Genomic DNA, 22793 nt, shown 5'->3' with positions numbered 1-22793 from the left:
GAATTCAATTCCCCTTATGATAAATAACATTTTATTAGCTTTCCTAATTACTTGTTTTACCTGCATACCAACCTTTTGCAAATCATTTTGGGAAGAGTAAGCATAACTCTAAGTTTATAGTTATGGAAAGGACTATAAAGTAAGGTTTTACTAAAGTGTGTGACCTCACATATCCCCACATTAAACTCCATTTCCCAGTCCTTTGCCCACTGATTCAATCTATCTATATACCATTGCAAAATCACAGTATACTTATCAGAACATGCCCATCCACCTACTCGGCACATTTGGAAACATTGTTCCTTCCTCCAGATCATTTATGCAAATAGTGAACAATTGTGGGCCAAGAACTGATCCCTGGGGTACTCCTCTAGTTACCTCCTTCCAGTCTGAAAAGGATCCTTTTATTCCAACTCTGTTTTCTATCAGACAGCCAGTTTTCAATCCATTCTAACACACTCCCTCTGATACCCTGGGCTTTTAACTTATGAACCAGCCTCTTCTGTGGGACCTTGTCATATACCTGTTGAAATCTACATACACTTCATCTACAACTTCCCCTCTATCAACCCTCCCTGTTATATCCTCAAAGAATTCAAGCAAATTTGCTAAACCATGTTCACTTTATATTCAGCTTTCCTACATGATTTGCTATTTCCTCTTTGATTGCTGACTCTAGCATCTTGCCACTCACAGCTGTTAAATTAACTGGCCTGTAGTTCCCTGCCTTCTGCCTTTCGCCTTCTTTGAACAAGGAGTCAGGTTGGCTGTTTTCCATTCTTCTGATACCTTTCTAGAGTTTAGTGAGTTATGAAAAATTTCAACCAATGGGTCCACAATTTTTGCAGACACCTCCTTTAAAACCCTAGCATACAGTCAATCAGATATTGGCGAAACGTCCACCTTTAGCCTTCCGAGTTTCTCCAATACTTTATCCTGTGTAATCAGGATCATTGTAAGTTCTGCCACGTTATTTGAAATTAGCCCTTCTGATATGTTTGGGATATTAACAATATCTTCCACGGTGAAGACTGATGCAAAAAAAATTTATTCAAGATATCTGCCATTTCTTTGTTTGCTGTAATTAATTCACCAGCCTCATTCTCTAGAGGCCCCATATTTACCCCAGCCACCCTCTTCCTAGTTGTATATCCATAGAAACTTTATTGCTTTTATACTATACGCACATTTTCTCTCAAATTTCATTTTCTCCCATCTTCTGAGTTTTTTAGTCTTCTGCTGCTATTTCCCAGTCCTCTGGTCAATCACTAGCTTTTCCCACATTGTGTGCCCTACTTTTCAATTTCACATTATCCTTTACCTCCTTTGTTAACCACAGATTGTGACTCTTTCTCATGGAATCCCTCTTTTTGATTGGGATAAACTCTTGCTGAACATTATAGACCAACCATTTCAACATCTGCCACTGTTCATCTACTGAACATCTCTTAACCTACCCAATCCACCTTAATCAACCCCTCCCTCATACCATTATAATTGCCCTTACATATATTGAAGACACTGGTTATGGACCTATGGTGCTGATCCTCAAACTGTATCTGGAATTCTATCATATTGTGGTCTCTACCCCCAAGGGGATCTTTAACCACAAGGTCCCTTACTAATCCTTCCTCATTACATAAGACCAAATCTAAAATCACCCGTTCTGGAGTAGGCTCTGCAATGTACTGCTCTAAAAAGCAATCCCTGACACATTGCATAAATACTTCTACAGTACCCCTGCAGTTTGGTTTGTCCAATAAATTTGTAAGTTAAAATCTCCCATGATAATTGCAGTTCCCTTGAAACATGCCCTTGATATTTCCCCATTTATGCTCTATACTATCGAGAGCTCACATTTTGGAGGTCTATATACTTCCACCCATTTCTTCTACTGCCTGCTATTCATGATTTCAACCCAAACAGATTCCACATCACTATCCACTGCCTTTATAACGCCACTCAGCACTGTTGTTATCTTCCTTGATTAGTAATGCCACCTCACCTCCTTTCCACTATGGCTTTTAGGAACAGTGTATCTATGTTGGCATCTATGCTGTCATCTCATCTATCTTGTTGCAAATGGTACGTGCATTCAAATAAAGAACATTAAACTACGTTTTTTTTTAGTTATTTATAATTGTGATTTGCTGTTTTGTATATTTTCATTTACATCTTCTGCCTTGGCCTATCACACTATGACTGTCAGTTTTCCCCTCACTGTTCTATACCACTGCTCTTTCATTTCCTCCTGATTTAATAAACCTTCTGCTCTTGGAGACCTCCCTCTTATTAGTTTGTGTAAAGCCCATTCTACAACTATAGTTATGTTATTCACCTGGGCGCTGGTCCTGGTACAGTTCAGGTGAAGCCCATCCCAAGGGAACAGATCTCTCCTTCCCCAGTACTGGTGCCAGTGTTTCATGATCGGGACCTGTTTCTCACACATCAAACTCTAAGCCACTTATTTCTCTCTCTAATCCTACTTACCCTTTGCCGGTTTGCAGGTAGCTCAGGTAATAATCTCGAGAATATCACCTTTATGGTTCTACTTTTCATTCTTGCCCGAGCTCCTCGTAATCCTTTAGCAGAACCTCCTTCCTTGTCCTAGCTATGTTGATAGTACCCACATGGACCATTACTACTGGTTCCTCCCTCTCCCATTTCAAGTTCTTTTCCAGTCCCGATGAGATGTCCTTAACCCTGGCACCAGGTAGGCAACACAGCCTTCAGGGCTCCCTGTCTTTGCTGCAGAGAACAGAGTCAGTTTCCCTAACTATTCTATCCCCTATGACTTATACATTTCTCTTCTCTCCCCACACTTGAATGGCTCCCCATTCCATGGTGCTATGGACCATTTGTACATTCCCCCTGCAATCCCCGCCCTCGTCCTACAGGCAGCAGGAACCTCATACCTGTTAGGAATCTTTTAAAAGTGAAATAGAGAGTTCAGAACCCATGTGTTCCTAGAAAGGTGAAGAGTAAGGAAGGTTAGTCCAGGGAAACCTGGATGTTAAGGGATATCAAAGAATTGATAAAGGGAAAAGGAAACATATAGTAGGTATGGAGAACTGAAGACGGGTGAGGCCCTTCAGGTGTACCAAATGTATGGCGGGCGGGGCAGGGGTTAGTTTAAAAAAAATATATCATTGACTAATGAAATTAAAGAAAATCCCAAGTATATTAAGAGCAAGATGGTAACCAGGGAAAACGTAAGGCCTGTTAGGGACCAAAGGGGAATCTGTGGTTGGAGCCACATGGGAAACTGGTCCAAAAGGTTAGAGTCCATGGGCAAGTTAGCAAATTCGATTCAACATTGGCTTGTTAATAGGAGACAGAGGATACTGGTGGTGGTTTGATTTTGTGGTTGGAAGCCTGTGGTAATGTGTACCACAGGGATATGTGTTGAGACCCTTACTGTTTATCATATACATTAATAATTTGGATATGAGATTATGATCAATAAATCTGCAGATGACACAACAATTGGTGGTGCTGTTGATGGTGAGGAGGATAATCTTAGGCTACAGGATAGTATTGATCAGCTAGTTAATTGGGCAGAGCAACGGCAGGTGGTATTTAACTCCCATAAGTGTGGTGATGCATTTTGGGACATCTAATAAGGGTAGGACGTACACCATGAATGGTAGGCCTCAGGGAGTATTGAGGAACAGAGGGATCTTGATATACAAGTCGCTAGATCCCTAAAGGTGGTAGCACAGATGGATAAGCTGGTGACAAAGGCATACAGGACACTTGCATTCATTAACCAGGGCATAGAACATGGAGGTCATGGTAAAACTTTATAAACTTGGAGTACTGCATGCAGTTCTGGTTAGCACACTGTAGGAAGGATGTGCCTGAACTGTAGAGGGTACAGAGGAGATTCACCAGGATGTTGGCTGGATTTAGACATTTCATTTATGAGGAAAGATTGGATAGGCTGGGTTTGTTTTCCTTGGAGCAAAGGAGGCTGAGGGCGGACCTGAAAGGGGTGTACAAAATTATGAGGGGCATCAGTAGAATGGATATTGAGAAACCTTTCCCCAAAACAGATATGTCCAAAATCAGAGAGCATCGGTTTAAGGTGAGGAAGAGGGTCAAAGGGGATCTGAGGAAAACGTTGCACTCTGGAATACACTGCCTGAGAAGAATCAGAAGAGACACAAGGAAATGTTTCTCCTGTAGCGAGTTGTGGGTGAACTCGGTGGAAACATTTTGAATTGGAAGAACGGATAAATACTCGAAGAGCAGACATTTGCAGGAAAGAGCAGGAATTAGAATTCACTGATTGGCCCAACACTGATCATGTCAACTTTATGGGATCTTGCTGAAGACTCCTCTGCAAACAGAACTGACGCCCAGTGTAGGACTGATCCAATGACCGTGAATCACTATGTGTGTGGTGCTTAGTTCACTCCTGGAGAGTCTCTGTGTTAGGCTGTGGATTCCCAGTCCTGCAGTGAATCCATGAGCAGCTCACCTGGCTTTGGCAGCCATCCACCAGCACCTGCACTGGACTTCTGACAAGGCTGGGATCTCCTTATGGGCTATCCATGAGGCAGCAGACAGCTACAGGCCTGAAACAGTCTGGTGGGTACTGTGGGCAAGGGAAGAGGGAATATAACTCCCACCCCCAACCTTGTGACTCCCACCACTTGGTGCAAATACAAGAAAGGCACCTTGTGCCAGGATCCTGATGGTTTCCATAGCTTGCCATGCTCCCTGCACTCTCCAGAGCAGAGAGGGGGTCAGAGGCTGAGTAAGGAGAGGAGAGTCCATCACCCATGATCCAGGGTGTGGAGCAACACAGACTGCCTCAAAGTGAAAGCTACACGAGGCTTCATAGACTACGAAAAAATCCTCCCCATGGTTGACTTCAATGTGTACACCAATTAGGTGAGAGACTTTGCAATTCATGAAGAGCTCTGGGTTCTGAAGGGTGAGCTGAGCTCCGTCAGTTGCACCCTGAACCTTCGGGAAACCCACAAACCTTCCAAATCCCCACATTCACTCAGCCTTGTGTTCCCTGCTCAAGGAAAAATGGAGGAGGTCCTTTCTCCTGGGGAGGAGAATGTCAGTGACCTCCCCAATGTCTCAGTGAGATGTGACGCCACTTGGAATGGTCTGGATGATGGGAAGTTAAGGGGAATTGTAACCGAGGCCTCCATGGGTGGTGTGTGGGCACAGGTGCGGGGTGGAGCTGTGTCCACAGAAGGGCACAGATCTTTGCCCTCATCGATGAGGAAACCCAATCCCTTCAGAGACTGTTGGAGGTAAGGGTGTGGGGACTGTAAGCTCCAGGGAAGAGGGTCAGCGGATGCAACTCCTTCTTGTATGGCTCTGTCTGGGGCCCTGGCCGTGTTTGCCAAGCCTCCTACCTCTGTACTGCAACTCTTGACTTGAGCAGCAGACCCAGTGAGACCTCCACAGAGGCACTATTGGACGAAGTCTTGATAAATGGCTTGTAAACGGCTCTGAGTTTGGTATGAGCAGGGATCAGAATCTGCAGCAACCCTCTGGAGTGTTCTGCACCAGAATGAACAAGTTCCAGCGAAGTCTCAGAGGCCCCTTTAAGACATAGAGACACAAGAGACTGCAGATGCTGGAATCTGGAACAACACACAATCTGCTGGAGGAACTCAACAGGTCGAGCAGCATCTGTGGGAGGAAAGGAATTGTCAATGTTTCGGGTCGAAATCTTGCATTGACAATTCCTTTCCTCCCACATATGCTGCTTGACCCACTGAGTTCTTCCAGCAGATTGTTTGTTGCCTCTTTAAGTCATGTTACAATGCAGAATACAATGGTATTAAAACCCAAAGACTGGTCAGAACTCAAAAGACATGGCAAAATCTCTCCACTGTACAAGGATTGATCTCATTCTGGGCACTTCCCATGCTGCAGGTGGGATATTTGCACACGTTCACTGGGTCAGCAAGTGTCCAGCCTAAGTTCTAGCCTGGTGCAATTCGGACAGAAAAAGCCCTTAATAACTACCTACTCCCAATGTGGAGAAGCTTGGGATTTTTAAACTCAGTGGCATGAAGGACGTAGGAAGCCCGCAATCAGAACAGCGTGAGAAAACAAAACAAGCCATGAGTGAAAGGATGCAAATTCCCACGATCCTAACCCATGGCAGAAAACATTGGGTTTTGAATACTTTGTGATAATGAGGAGGAAAGCTCCCTACATTCTATCCCTGCAGGGACAGATCAATTTTCAATTCTAATGTGCTGGGAGAAACACTCAAAAAAGATTAAATAAAAAGGGCAAAAAAGGAACAAGACTTTCAAAAAGGTACTCAGGCATCCAAAAGAAAAAAAGACAATCGAAAAAGATGTACTCAAGAAGGACAAAAGAAGACAAAAATACATAAAAGACAATCAAAAAATTCAATAAACTTGATGAAAGGGGACCTGGCTGTCAAAAATAGAATAAAAATGAAAGTAAAAGACAACTAAAAGCTCTCAAAAAGAGACAGAAAAATCACTCGAGAAGACGACAGTCGAAAAGACACCCACAGGACACAAAAAGGACTTGGAAAGAAAACTGTCAAAAGAACACTCAGAAAGATATTGAAACACAATAAAATGAGCAGAAAAAGAGGCAATTGGTCAAAAAAGACACACAGAAAGACACTGATACAGTCACACTGAAAAGGCTCAACATGAACAAAGGCCACACAAAAAGGCACATGGAGAAGAACACCCAGAAAGGCACTCGAACAATGACACAAGGCACACAAAGAGACAGAAATGGCCCCCAAAATCAAAACAGACTCTGAAAACGTACTTAAAGTATACAAAAGAAATTCAAAATTGCACTCTTAAAGATATCCAAAAAAGAACCACAAAAAGATTAAAAAAGACATTCGAAAAGGCATTTTAACAAGACACACAAAAAGATGCTTAAAAAGACAAAAACATGATACTCAAAGTCAAGTCACAAAAACTTGAAATGCAGACTCTAAAAATAGACACTATACAAAATTGAAGTAGGAAAATAAAAGTCACAAAAAACAGATAAACACGGGCAAAAATACAAGGGACAGACCAAAAAAAAAGAGAAAGAGACACAAAAAGACAAAGACTTAAAAAAAGACATTCAAAAGACAGGAGACAAAAAAAAACAAAAAGACAATCCAAAAAGACTAGAAAAAGACAAAAAAAAGGCACCACACTCAAAAAGGACAGAAATCATTTGTAAGGAAACTGATAAAGATGAGGTACTATTAAAAGGGAGGTGGTATTTGATTTCTTAGTGGACTAAAGGTGGATAAATCCCCAGGGCCTGATGAGAAGTGTCTCAGGTTGCTATGGAGGCAAGGGAGGAGATTGCTGGGGCTGACAGAGATTCTTGAGTTTGCTGGTCACAGGTGAGGTGCCAGATGACCAGGAGACAGCAAATAGAACATGAAACAGTACAGCACTGGACAGGCCATTCAACCCACGATGTTGTGCCGATCATGATGCCACTTAATACTAAATGTCCTCCTCCTGTGTATCATCCATGTCCCTCCATTCCTCATGTGTCTATCTAAAAGCCTCTTAAACTCCACCAAACTGCCTGCTTCCACTACTGCCCCGGTAACCAATTCCAGGCACCTACCACTCTCTGCGTAAAAAACTTGCCCCTCAAGTCACCTTTAAACTTCTCCCCTCTAACCTTACAAGCATGTCCTCTGGTGTTTGACATTTCTACCCTGGGGAACAGATTCTGACTGTCTACTGTATCTATGCCTCTCATAATTTTAAAACCCTCCATCAGGTTCCCCCTCAGCCTCTGATGCTGTAGGGAGAACAACCCAAGTTTGTCTAACCTTTCCTTATAGCTCACGTCTTCTAATCCAGGCAGCACCCTGGTGAATCTCTTCTGCACCCTCTCCACAGTCTCCACATTCTTCCTATAATGGAGCGACCAGAACTGCACGCAATACTCCAAGTGCAGTCTGACTAAAGTTTTATATAGCTGCAGCATGACTTCCTTTCTCTTACTCAACGCCCCTACCAATGAAGGCAAGCATGCCATATGCCTTCTATACCAATTTATCCACATGTGTAGCCACTTTCAGTGAACTATGGACTTGGACCCCATGATCCCTCTGTACCTCAATGCTATTAAGGGGCCTACCATTAAATGTATACTTTCTCCTTTCATTTGACCTCACACTTACCCAGATTAAACTCCAACTGCCACTTCGCTGCGCATATCGGTAATTGATCTATATCCTGCAGGGACCGTGCTCTCCTTGACTCCCTAGTTCACCCCTCCCCCACCACCCATCCCACTCCCACCCCCACCCCGGGAACTTTCCAATGCCCCCCACCATAGGTGCAACACATGCTCCTACACCACCTCCATCCAGGGACCCAAACAGTCCTTTCAGGTGAGACAAAGATTCACCTGCACCTCCCTTAATATCATCTACTGCATTTGGTGCTCTGAGTGTGGCCTCCCCTACATTGGCGAGACCAAACACAGACTAGGTGACCATTTCGCAGAACACCTGCGCTCTGTCCGTAACCGTGATCTGCATCTTCCCATTGCCGGTCACTTTAGCTCCCCCTCCCACACTATCACTGATATGTCAGTCCTCGGCCTCCTCCACTGCCAGGAGAAGTCCAAGCGCAAACTGGAGGAACAGCACCTCATTTTCTGTCTTGGAAACTTGCAGCCTAACGGCATGAACATTGAATTCTCCCACTTTAAGTAATCCCCACCCCCCCTTCCCCACGCACCCCACCAGGCTTCTTCTCTTCTTCCCTTCCTAGCCTATCTCTCTTTACTCTGCCCCCTTTTTTCTCTCCTTACCTTTGACCCATCCCCCGGTGGATCTGTTCTCCCCTCCTCCCCCACACCTGCCTATCACTATCTCTTACCTGCATCCACCCATCACCACCTTGTGCCCACCCCGCCTCCCCTCTTTTGTCCACTTATCACTGCTCTGCTTTTCCCTCCTATATACTGGGCTTCCCCTTTTCCTATCTTCAGTCCTGAAGAAGGGTCCTGACCCAAAACGTTGACCACCTGCTTTTCTCCACGGATGCTGCCTGACCTGCTGACATAGTGTTTTTCATGTAGGTTCCAGCATCTGCAGTCCTTTGTTTCTCTATATCCCACTGTATTCTTTAATAGTCCTTTACACTGTCCACAACTCTACCAACCTTGGTGCCATCTGCAAACTTGCTAATCCGCTTTTCATCCAAGTCATTGATATATATCACAAACAACAGAGGTCCTAGCACTGATCTTTGCAGAACACTACTGGTCATGGACGTCCACCCAGAATAACAGCCTTCCACCCTAACTCTCTATCCTGTATGGGCAAGCTATTCTGAATCCAAACTTGCAATTCACCCTGGATCCCATGTATCTTTATCTTCTGTATCAACTTATCATGAGGGACCTTATCAAATGCCTTACTAAAGTCCATGTAGATAACGTCCACTGCCTTACCCTCATCTTTGTCACCTGCTCAAAAAACTCAATCAAGTTTGTAAGGCATGATCTACCCTGCACAAAACCATGCTGACTGTCCCTAAGCAGGATATGCCTTTCCAAATGTGCATAAATCCTATCCCTAAGTATCCTCTCCAATAGCTTCCCTACCACTGACAAGAGGCTCACTAGCCTATAATTACCTGGATTATCCCTATTTCCCTTCTCGAACAAAGGCATAACATTTGCTGCTCTCCAGACCTCCAGGACCTCACCCGTTGCTCGCAGGGACACAAAGATCTTTGTCAAAGTCCCAGCAATCTCCTCACTTGCTTCTTTCAGTATTCTGGGATATATGCCATCAGGCCCTGGGGATTTATCCATAATGCTTTTCAGAAGATCCAGCACTGCCTCCTCCTCAATCTCAAAATGTCCCAGCACATTAGCATGCCCCACTCTGTTAATCTAGAAACTGGAGCAAAAAAAAACTACTGGAGGACCTCAGTGGGCCAGGCAGCATCTGGAGAGGGAAATGGACAGTTGATGTTTTGGGTCGAGACCCTTCATCTGGACTTTCTCCAGATGTAGAATCTTTATTCAAGAAGCACAGCAGGGATAAGATGGGTAATTACACCGTCTTTGACTCAAATGTCTGTGGTAGGAAAACTATTGGAAAAAATTTCTCAGTTCCCTCTCATCCTAGACCCACCTCCCTTGGCCCCTCACCTTGGAACCACCTCCCTGGATTCCTTTTACCTCCCATCTCCTGGGGCCTCTGTGCCAGGGTGGTACAGGGAGAATAAACCCAGAGTTGTCCCAGTAGAGAGCCCGATGGTGATGTTTGCCTCTCTACACAGACTCCATGGGGAGCCCTGAGCGATGGTCAGCGAAGGATGGCAGGCAGGGTACAGCGGAAGAAGGCGTTGTTACACTCCAGGACATCTGTATGGATACACAGGTCATTCCCAGCAGAGGATGGTGCTGATCTACCCTAGAGATTTCCTCTTAGGTTGAAGAGCAGTGGTCTCAGATAACTGAATGTGTAGGAGAAACGGGCAGGTAGAGACTCGACTGGCCACCTACTCCCCTTATTACATCAGGTCGTTACCCAATTGTTTTAAACATTAAAAACAGAAAATACTGGAAAAACTCAGCAAGTCAGGCAGCATCCGTGGAAAGAGAAACAGTTAAAGAGTTAACATGTCAGGTCAAAACCCCTTTATCAGAGGTTGCCAGTCTAGTCTCTGTAAGGAGCAATACCATGCCAGGGCAGTCAGTGACTGCCTGTACTTTGGGGAAGGCTGTACTGGAAGCAAATAGCTCTACTTGCTTTGTCCATTCCTCTGTGCTGAGGAGAAGTAGTTGAAGTCTTTCCTTCCTGAGAATGGAGCATGATTGACCTCCCTAACATGGCAGTGGGCAGCAAACTGTGAGCCGCAACAGGGATCAGCAGCAGACTGGAATGGCCCTGAATGACTTAAGGTGATGGGCAGGTATACAGCTATATCTGAGGTTACAGGAGGTCTCAGTGAGAACTGACCCAGTGAAGCTGAGCCTGCATTGATATTGCTTCTCAGAGAGGTTTAGCTATGAGCTTGTGTCCGTATAAATTGCGTATGGATTAGGTGTTGGATGGTGAGTCCTTTCATGCCTCCATCCACATGGTCCCCGGGCTGCTTGTGAAGTTGCTGATGCCCGTGAACATAAGAAATAGAAGCAGGAGTAGGCCATTCAGTCCCTCGTGCCTACTGCACTGTTCAGTAAGATCACAGCTGACTTTTACCTTGGCACCACTTTCCTGTGCTAACTCCACATCCCTTGACTCCCTTAATATTTAAAAACCTACCGATCATTGTCCTGAATACACTCAGCAACTGAGCTTCCGCTGCCTTGTGGGTGGAGGATTCCAAAGATTCACCACTCACCAGCTGAAGAACGTTTTCTCATCTTTGCCCTGAATGGTTGACTCCTTCTTCTGACACGACAGGAGAGGTCACCCAAACTCCACACTTGGGGAGAGGCTTCCTCCACTGCTCCTTCATACCACAGCAGCTGGCAGACTGGTCATGGGCATTTGCTCCCATTGGAAGTTGGCTTTGATTGCAGAAAAGGCGTTGGAGATCGCAGGGTATGAGGAAAGGTTCCAACAACAGGACCCAGAGCAGGAGGAGCAGGAGGGGAGAGTGGAAGGAGGAAGAGGAGGGGGATGATGATCAAGAGCACGGGGGTCAATAGCCCATGTCACCACCTCAGATAGAGGCACTTGTGAGGGATGAGCAGGTTAGGTTAGAGGGACACAAGTCACAGGGAGAGACTCCAGACACTTGTGAGTTGTGTTGCAACACACAAAATGCTGGAGGAACTCAGCAGGTCAAGCAGCATCTATGGAGGGAAATGGACAGTTGCCGTTTCAGGTTGAGACCCTCTGCCTGGACTTGTGATTTGTGGTCTGGTGCAAGGCACAGGGAACTTCATGTGTGGTCATACTGGGAGATGAGGTGGGGGGATGCACACACGTGTACTGTCCAGCAGGAGTCCGATGAGGGTTATGAGTGGGACACTTTCCTGACAAAGCTGATGCAGATACACAGGGAGATGGTTTAACCCACTGTCAGGCCTTGGAAGAAATGTTGGAGTCCCTCGCCCTGCTCTCACGGAAAGTTGCACAGAGCCAGTAAACCACCACTTCCTCTCTGGACATGTTGTAGCCCAAGCTGCAGGAAGAATGCGTTTAACAAAATAAATCAGCAGTAATGAGGTCAGGTGGCTGCACTGCAAAGGCAGTTTTGTGGCACTCACACAAACATCTGAACAGGATTCACATCCCAGCATGTCATGGGAACCAACAGGACATTTAAATGAACTATAATGACAAGCTGTGAGATGAAAGGAGAACAGGGAGAGCAACAGCCATTCCGCCATTTACAAAAGAGATGTGTTCCCAGGAGACATTTCAATAGATGAAAGTTTGTAAATTGTAAAGGCTGGACAAAATTCATCATGGGTGCTTTGGTACTGTGTATTCCAAGGGTGAAGACTGGTGGGCTATTGGTTACAGTGAAAATTTGTGAATGGAATTTTCTGAATTGAGGAATATCTGTATTCACAGAGACAAAGTCACCACTGACCTGTAGATCCACTAACTGAGGAACTGGGTAAAGTAACCAGGCCATCATGATGTGAGAACTGTGTGTCTGTGCATGGAACTCCTGTGGTCAGGCTGGAATGAGATTTGCAAATAAACATGACGGGCAACATCGCAGCTCTTCCGGGTCCAGTTCTTGGGATCCTCTGGATCTGGTCTGCAGCCTCTCTGGCTCTGGCCGTTGGGATCCTCTAGCTCAGGCTAGTGGCTCCTTGGGATCTGGACTCATCCCTGCATCCTCTGGAAGTTTTATGCTGAGGATCTGCTCCGGTGTAAGACCCAGCCACCAAGTCGTCAAAGTGCTGGCAAACCCAGAATTTTCACCACCATGTCCACTCTGTCTGATGGTACAGCACCATCCAGTGGAAGGACACTTCTCTCGAGGTGACCATAGACCACTGAGAGGTAAACACATCCAGCACTGTGTGGACTCACAACAAACAGATGAGATAAAGATAACAAATGAGAAGGCAGGGGATGGGGTGGGGAATTTAATTGTTTCAGCTATGATTTCACCTGCACATGGAGAAATCCAGTTTACATTGAGATAACTAAGTATGAAAACCTTTAGTTTCTGTATTTCTGGGAAGAATGAGGGTGATCTTATTGAAATATATAAGATCCCAAAGGGGCACAACAGGATAACTGTGGAGATGTTTCCACTAGTGATGCTTTGACTGAGAGGGCATAATTACATGATAAGGGGTGCTCATTTGAAATAAGCTGCATAGAAATCTCTTCTTGCAAGGGTGGTGAATCTCTGGAATTTTCTATCCCAGAAGGTTGTGGAGGCTGGATCGTTGGAGGTAGATACATTTTTGAAAAATCAGGGAATTGTGGGATGTGGGGAACTGGTCCAGAGGTTGTGGCCTGGGGTAGATCAGCCATGGTCATATTAAATGGTGGGACAGGCTTGAGGGGCCGAGTGGCCTACTCTTTCTATTTTCTTGTGTAAATCACAGGGTTTGACAGCTCGGTTACCATGTCATCCTGCTGTTAACAAGTCCACCGTAAGGCCTAATGTCAGAAATGGCAGACTGCTGTAGGGGCTCCAAGCCTTTTTCAACAGCTTTTGGTGACTCTCTCCGCAGCCTGACCTGCTGAGTGCTTCCAGCATTTTCTGTTTTCTTTAACGGATGAATACCTGGAATGGGCTGGTTGTCCCATAAGGCAAGGTTGGACAAGACAGCCTTTTATCCGCTGGACAGTTAAATAGTTTCTAGATAAGCAAGGGGGTGAAAGGTTACTTGGGCAGGTGGGAATGCTGCGTTGAGGTGACAATCAGATCTGCCATGATCTTATTGAATGCTGGAGCAGGCTTGAGGAGCCGAGTGGTCTGTTTCATGTATCCAAAAATCCATCGATCTGTGTCTTGCATAGACTCAGTGAGTGAGCATCTGCTGTCCTCCAGTACTATTTTGGTTTTGAACTGATTTGAAGTGTGTGAATGCGCTGTGGGTTTTTAAATATTGCTTTAAGTTTGGTAACTTTTAAATTTTCTTAAGTTAAATGAGAGAGGGAGAGTGTGAGGAAGTGAAACAATTGTTTAGTGTGGTTCAGTTTGTGCTGGGGAGGGAAGTTTGAATTAATCCTATGTAATTACGAACCAGGGAACAGGATGTGACAAAGGGAAAGATTCTGTTTTATGTAATGTGAAATAAAGTTAAAGGATTAATCCTATGTAATTATGAACCAGGGAACAGGATGTGACAAAGGGAAAGATTCTGTTTTATGTAATGTGAAATAAAGTTAAAGGACCACTTATATTTTAGGAGGCAGGGTTTCTTTAAGAAGGTGTGTGAAGGTTGTGAGAGCTGTGTGAGGCCCTACACACTTTTGCCCTTTTTCTTTATTCTTTGATCTGAGTGGTAAAGTTTTATTTCACTCTGGGAAATCAACAGTTTTTAAATTTTGCAGTTAATTGCAAAGGTTCCTAGAGAAAGAAAATCCAAGCCTGGATTGTTTTTCCAGTTTAAGCACTGTTTTCCCATTTTGCTTCCTCTCTTTTCCTTTGCTATTTTTAAAAAATTAATGAGTTATTATCTGGGTTAGTACTGGAAGAAATAATAATTTGGATTCCATATTCTGGCCAATGCTGTGAAATGTGTGAGAAACTTTAGCTTTGAAAGTGAACCAAAATCATAACTTTGGTAACTTTGAATTGAGATTTTGGTAAATAGCTTGAGAATTTTAGAGTGGTAATCTTAGATGTTGTCTTCCTTAATGAGAATTTTCTTTTTCAAACTTTTAATCCTGATGTTAATCATGTTTTCATTTTTGCTGTTCAAACTGATTTTCTCATACTCAGGAGTAAAATTTGCAGGAATTTCTTGGGTTTATAAGGGTGTGGGAAAACAAGTAAAAGATTAATGGGTTAAAAGCCAAAAGCATTAACATACCGTTATGCCTTTGACAAAAGCTTGTGTGCACTGGTTGGAAAAAAATGTTTATCTTGAAATAATTCGACTGATGAATTTTCTTGTACAACCATAAAAACAATCAAAAGTTTGTATTTCATAGATCAGTTGACACTTTAAAAATTACAATTGTGGAAGGGTCTGTATTCAATCAAGTTTTATAAGCATATTTTGGTTTGATTTGGTTTCAGTTAATTGTATTTGTCCTTCAGAATGCAAATTAAAAGGAGTATCTCTGATAAGTACCGATTAAAACATTAATTGGTTTAAATAGGCCACTGAGTTTTTGTCAAGTGAGAGTGAGGAGCCTTGTGGACTGGTCGTGAGCAAAACCTTTGGAGTTAACTTGCAAGGTAGATGAAAAGATGGGATTAGTGTGGCTGTGCCTTTGATGGCTGGTGCATATTCAGTGGGTTGAAGGGCCTGTGTCTGTGCCTTGTGACTATGTGATGTATCATTTGTGATACAATCTTGACAGAGGACACACATCTTGAAAGGGATAGTGAACATCATGTAAACTTGCATCACGAAGAGTAGTTTCTCTTATAGCCAGACGATATTTCTTTCTGCAGAAGCTGTAGGTGCTTTTTTTCCAAGAATATACTTCATTCATAAAACTTTCATATATAATACAGGATATTCATATGATGCTCAATCCCAATACTAGGCATTTTGTTCCATTTGCCTACAAGTCCCACATTTGTCAGCATGACAACATATTTTTGTTTGTAGATACACTGTGAGGGATAAGGCCCCTCAATATGTACTGGTAGGAAGGCCCTAAATGGTGGTGTTTCCCACAAAGCATTTACTGCAGCAGCACCAGGCTTCAGTGCATCCCTCACCATGTAATCCTGCACCACAGCATTTGGCTCTGGACAGTTCATGGAAGACCAAAGTATTCTTTCACCAAGTTGATGACCTTCCAACGGGATTCAATGTTTGTCTCAATGTGCGTTCCTGGGAATGGCCACAGGGCACAGAGAGCTGCAGCTGCTTGGGACGAATCTCAGCAATGATCTTTTCCAGACCTTCTTGGCAAAGCAGTCGCCTTATGGAAGAGGCCAGCTCAGTAACAACCTTGCAAGTTGACACATTAAGGATCTGTAAATTCTTCTGCATTGAGCTATAAAATCTGAAGGTGTAGGCTCCCATAATTTCATCAAGTCAGTGACACATGGAGCACAGAAACAGGCCCTTCACCCAGCCTGTTCAACCAACCATTAAGTACCCTTCTATACTAATCCCATTTGCCGGCTCTTCGTCCATATTCTGCTATGCCTTTGTGATTCATGTGCTTGTCCAGATACTTCTTAAATGTTGAGAGAGTCTCTGTCTCCACCGCCCCCTCAGGCAGTGCGTTCCAGATTCCACCCATTCTCTGGGTCACAGCATTCTTCTTCACACCCTTCTAAACCTCCTGCCTCTTACGTGTGCCCTCTAGTTTTAGACACCTCTGCTACGGGGAAAAGTTTCCTACCATCTACCCTATCTCTGCCCCTCATAATTTTGAATACCTCTATCAGGGCACCCCTCAGCTTCCCTTGCTTCAAGGAAAACAGCCCAGCCTATCCAGTCATTCTTCATTACTGAAATACTCCATCCCAGGCAACATCCTGGGGAATCTCCTCTGGAGATAAAGGACTACTTGTGGAGATTTAGATGACAGTAGTTGGAGAGTCTAGACCACCCACTAACGTGAGCTGACTCCATCAATCTGTTCCTTTGTGATGCAGGTTGCTGGTCTCTATGGGCACAGGGGTGTCCCCAGGAGCAGCTTGTGGTTTTGCTGCACATCAGCAGCCAGTTGCTCACCTGAACAGAAAGACACTGCATGTGAGCACATTGCTATCCTGGGTGAGCAGAGAGATGCCACCTGTGGCTGGACCACTCTTTTACTGGAGCAAGGACATGGCACACATGAGCTCATCCTTCCTCTGCAGGAGCACAGACATCCTCTGCAAACCTCAGGAGGCTTGATTTCTGCATAGGCTTAGAAACTGCAGGAGCTGGGAAGGTAGTATTGGCTCGAAGCAATGCCTTGACCGCAGTATGAAAATAGAGCAAGCACATTTGAATGGATACCACAGGAGTCAGCACTCAGTCCTCAACTATTACCTATATTTATTGATGATCCATCCACATCTACTTAGGATTTGGAAATGGATGGGAAATGAGTTGTGAGGAGGGCACAAGGTGCAAGTGAACAAAAAGGTGACGAGAAGGAGGGAGTGTGGGGAAAATACGAGCTGGGCAAAAATAAAACACGGGCCTAGAAATTATATCTTATAGTATTATCCGATCAAAGCTGGGAACTTAATATTTAGGGCCATTTGACTTTTAGAAATGACAGACAGGAAGGAAAAGATGGTGGGGTAGCATTGCTGATAATAGATGAAATAAATACAGGGAAAAGTTAGTAGACCCAAAGACTGGGATGAATAAAGAATTCAGCAAAGGAGGAGAAGAAAGATAATAAATAGAGAAAATGCACTACAAGGGTAAACTTGTGAGGAACATAAAAATGAATAAGTATTTCTTTAAGTAAAAAAGAAAGCGAGAGATCCAAGTGAACATTGGACCATTAGAGAAAGAGACTGGGGAAATAGTTATGGGAGCAAGGAAATGGCAGAGGAGTTAATCAGTCTTTACTGTATAAAATACTTAGAACATCCCACTGGTATTGAATAATGCTGGGAGGAATTAAATACCATCACCATCACTAGATGATTGGTATTACGCAAACTAATGGGAATAAAGGCTGGTAAGTTATGTGGCCTGGCTAACTTAGGATCCTAAAAGAAGTGGCTACTGAGACAGTGGATGCATTAGTTTTAATCTTTCAAAAATCCTTGGATTCTGGAGAAGTACTAAAAGAATGGAAAACTTCCAAAATGTCAACTGTATTAAAACAAAGAGGGTGCTAAAAGTAGGTAACTACAGGTAACTATTGTTGGAAACATTTTAGAATCAATTATTAAGGGGTTTCCTATACTGGAAATCAGAGGAACAAGGTATTTATTTTTTTTTACTTATTTTGTTTTAATGTGTTTTTATTAATAATTTGTGTCTTGGTGTGTTTTAAATTAATTTTACTGTTTTCATTGTTCTCACCATTTTTATCGTAGTTTTTAATATATCCCTGTTAGGTTCCTGTCTCATTTAATGGTGGGATGCAGGGGGGCAATTGAACTGAACACCCTCTGCCCCCTCGGGCCACTGGCAGGCTTCCAGGGAGATGTGGCACGGCCTTGGTGGTGTGTAGGCCTTAGATGATGGACAACCAAGGTTTCGGCCCTGCAACTCCCTGATGGCCTTAGAAGGATGCCTGGTGGAGATGGAGCCTCACCACCTGTCAATTGCAAGCTATTACATGCAACACACAAAGTGCTGGAGGAACTCAGCGGGTCAGGCAGCATCTATGGAGGGAAATGGACAGTCAACGTTTCCGGTCGAGACCTTTCATCTGGACTGAAGGATAGAGGGATACAGCCAATGTAAAGAGGTGAGGGGAAGGGGTGCAGCAAGAGCTGGCAGGTGATAGGTGGATCCAGATGAGGGGGGTGTGATAGGCAGATGAGGGAGGAGGGAGAGTGGGAATGATGTCAGAAGCTGCAAGGTGATAGGTGGAAGTGACAAAGGGCCGAAGATAATGGAATCTGATAGGAGAGGAAGGTGGAGCCTGGAATGGGAGGGGGAGGTGGGGAGGGCAGAGGGGAACAGTGGGGGGGGGGGGAAGGGGGAACAGTGGGAGGAGTGTGTGAGTGATGGGCAGATGGAGGTGGGGGAGGGGAAGGAGACATGGTGATGGGGGCCATTTAGGTCGGGAAGGGAGAGAAAAAGGACAGAGGGGGAGCAGTTAGCAGAAATGTGAGAATTCGATGTTCACGCCGCCAGGTTGTAGACTACCCAGGTGGAATATGAGGTGCTGTTTGCACTTAGCCTCACCCTGGCAGTGGAGGAGGCCGAGGACACACATGTCGGTGTGGGAATGGGGAGGAGAATTAAAATGGCTGGTGACCAGGAGATCCAGACAGCCACGGTGGACGGAACGAACGAGCTGGGCGAAGCGGTTGCCCAGTCTGCATCCAGTCTCACCGATGTAGAGGAGACCACAACGGGAACACCAAATGCAATAAGTAACACTAGGAGAGATGCATAGCTTGAGTTTCAGTTATAGAAAAATTGTTAGAATTCCTGGAAACAATAAAATTAAAAGCAGTTTAAAAAACTTAAACAAAAGTTAAATTAACTAAAATCATATTGGAACACTAGGAAACAATTAGAAAAATGAAAATAAGTAAAAACAAATAACCATTTATCTTTACAGTTTTAATAAATTTTCAGTTATTAAAGGAATCAAGGGATATGGGTCAATATTAGAAAGTGGCACTGAGATAAAAGATCAGCCATGGTCTCGTTGAATGACAGAGAAGGCATGAGGGGAATAGCCTAGGCCCGTTGCTATTGCTTGTGTTATTTTGAGGAAGCCCTGAAACTGACAAGCAAGTTGTAGCATTGAACCCACTGGTCTGTCTGAGCACATCTCCCGTACAAACTGCAGGCACCTGACTGAATCACTGGATGGCACTGTCGTACTACCAAAATAAACCGGACTGTCTTTACTTAGAAAGCAGAGACTAGCCACATGTGAGGGAAATCAAAGATTCAAAAATGTGCAAATCCACTGTAAATATTAAAAGAAAAATGAGAGAATGGTACAGAATTAAATACTGTATGCAAAAATTGAATGAACAGTTCCAGTGAAAAAGAGAAAAGTGGAAAAACTGAGAATGTTTGAGAAGTGCAAAAGGTGAAAGATACAAAGATTGTGATATAAATGAGAAAAATTCAACAAGTGGAAATGTGAGAAAATCTGACAAAATAAGTATTTCACAGAATAAAATGTGAGAAAAATGTTTGAAAATTTGCTGTGTGATAAACTAAGGAAAATGTGAAAAATGTAATCAGTGAACAAGAGTATGAAGCATTCAAGTTGCATATTAAAGAACTCAAAGAGTGAAACAAGAAGAAAGCAGTGGGTATCTTTTCAAAGTTGAGAACAATCTGAATATCACTGACCCTGTGCCAGCAGCTGTCACTCTATGTCCAGCACCAGCCACTCTCTCTAGAATCAGGATTAAGACTGCAAGATTTGGTGAATAGTTAACATGCAATGGGCTTCTACCAGCATGGATCAACTTTACACCCAAAAGCAGCTTTGTTTATCATTGTCTCCTCTTAATCCACAACTTTTGCTTGTAACCTTGTGCCACTAATGTATAGGTGAGGGACTGCTTCAGAACCGTCATCAGATTTTCCATTCTGAAGCAAGGAACTCAACAAATCCAACGTTTATCAATTTCTTGCATGAAAATTTAAACTGGCAAATGGAGTATGTTTTCCCCTCTATAACATATAGAGGGGATATTAGTACTGATCTTGGGATTGACACAGCTCCGTGCCAATCAAATTATCCTAGCGCCCACTCTCTCCACTTAGCTCAGCTTCAATATTAAATTAATCCCACTAACTCATTTAATCTCATTAGTTCATTGCCACATCATTATCTTGAATCAATCCCAAGCAACTGCATGATCTATCCTCGGGGACCTGTCCACGGCCCAGCCATTTTCAGCTGCTTTCTCGATGACCTTCCCTCTACGTAGGGCAGAAGAGGAGATGTTTGCTGATGATTGTGCAATATTCACAACTCATTAGATAAGGAAGCAGTCCATGCTTGCGTGCAGCAAGACCTGGACAACATTCAGGCACGGGTCGTTAAGTGCCAAGTAACAATCACACCACAAATATCAGGCAATACATCAAGACAGAGTGTAAATCCTTGCCCTTGCATATTATTACCAAATCCCAGCACTACTACTCTTCATGGTGTCGCTGTTAACACAGTCACAGGGGAAATGTGCAAACCCATACTGACAACACCCCAGGTTGGGACTGAAGCTGGGTCCCTGGAGCTGTGAAGCAGCACCTATAACTGTTGTGCCACAAAACCACCAATAGGCTTCCTACAGACCTCTGCTCTTATATACGCAGTCTCTGCCGAGTGCTTCTTCATGGTTTGGTCAGCAAACTGCTTGGCTCTGACAGTGTGTAGTCACTGGAGGTTTGAAGTTGACCATGGAGAAACACAGCACGGAAACAGATTGTTTAGCCCACCATCAACCACCCATTTACACCCATCCCATTTTATTCTCCCCACATTCCCATCAACTCCCCCCAGATACTATCACTCACCTACACACAAGGGGCAAAGTACAGTGGCCAATTCCAGTGAACAGCACGTCTTTGGGATCAGGGAGGAAACCAGAGCACCAAGAGGAAACCCAAGCAGTCAGAAGGAGAATGTGCAAACTCCACACGGATAGCACATGGTCGGGATTGAACATGGGTGTTTGGAGACATGAGGCAGCAGCTGTACTATCTGTGCCAACGTGCCATGCTGTGGCTCCCAGTGTTATTGAAGGCTGCCCTTCCACACACCTGACACTGGTACACTGTGATCCATCAGTAACTGGGTCTCCCAATCGATCAAGACCTTTCACAGCCCCTGACTTGCCACATATTTGAAGGAACCACTTATTAGTTCGTACAACCCTTCTGGTCCTACCACCCTCACCTCATCGATTCCAACAGTGGCAAAAAAGGGGAGCTATCATTACAACACAGCTCAGTGCATGCAAACACTGAGTAAACACAAGACTCACATTCAGGAGTTAAAACATGTGCATCCTCCATATGAAGCCACTTTACTCTTGACGTTGTTCCACTAGAGCGAGTTCAACATAGAATCTCAATGTCTGTTTTTAGACTAGTACATCTCTTCCATATTAACTTCGATAAACAATATCATAAAATTAAATAAAACAATGTTACAACAAAATGGTGTAACTAACATTTCTGTACCTAGAAAGTCAGTTTATCAGGTCATTTCCTTGCTTGCTGTGAACATGCAGTGCAATTTGCGTGGCATGCCAGCAGACAGTGATGTCTCCTCTCTTCTTGACAGTGAGGTGGGTCTTCTCTGTGGGAGCTTCAGGCAGGTGAGGAATATTTTGCTTCGAGCAAATCCTCATCTGGTTCATGTGATGACTGGGATGCGTAATGTCCCATTTGGGGTGGTTCCCTGAGCAAACTGTCCAAAAATCTGGCAGAATGCCTCATTGATGGAACTCACCAACAAGCACCAAAGACCTTGCTTGGCTGGCAGTGAGAGGGGCCCTCCCAATCTGATCCTTCCTGTACAGATGAAATATCATCCCCAGTGCCTGCTGCCATTGGGACGGCTGCGCTGGGGAAGAGACAGTCACCCACCTCTTTGCAGACTGTGGATTTGCTAAGAGGGTGTGTAGAAGGATACAAGGGTCCTTGTTTTGGTTCATCCCAAACAGCTGCATTACAGAGGACTCTCTGATCTACAGCCTGTTCTCAAGGTCACACACTGAGACAGAAATGCTGCTGGAAGGTTATCAGCTTGATGAATGATGCTCTTTGATTTGCTCCAAACTTGTTGGTCTTCAGCACAGTGAGATATCCATAAGGGAAAGCTGCCAACTGGCACATTCTGGGCTGCAGATAATGTACTGAAGGATGCACTGAAACTCGGTGCAGCCAACACAAAGGCTTTGTGGGGAAGGACCACAGTCTAGGCTCCGTCTGCTACTGCACATGGAGGGGCTGAGTTGGGTGGGGAAGCCCCTCAAACATTGAAATAGTACATCAACCCAGGGGGCCACATGAGTGGCAAGGGTACTATGATTTTTAAAAAA

At 44.2% G+C, this 22793-nt stretch overlaps 1 protein-coding gene across 1 annotated transcript in view; it reads right to left on the bottom strand.

The window, feature by feature from the left end:
* Nucleotides 1-22793, bottom strand: part of rab8b (RAB8B, member RAS oncogene family) — a 99328-nt gene that overhangs the window by 75587 nt on the left and 948 nt on the right. The gene's annotated exons all lie outside the window — the stretch shown is intronic.

The sequence above is a fragment of the Pristis pectinata genome, chromosome 32 (genome assembly GCF_009764475.1).
Source record: "Pristis pectinata isolate sPriPec2 chromosome 32, sPriPec2.1.pri, whole genome shotgun sequence".
In the NCBI taxonomy this organism is placed as follows: Eukaryota; Metazoa; Chordata; class Chondrichthyes; order Rhinopristiformes; family Pristidae; genus Pristis; species Pristis pectinata.
The sequence above is the reverse complement of the archived record's forward strand: the minus strand, read 5'-3'. Positions and strand labels throughout refer to the sequence as shown.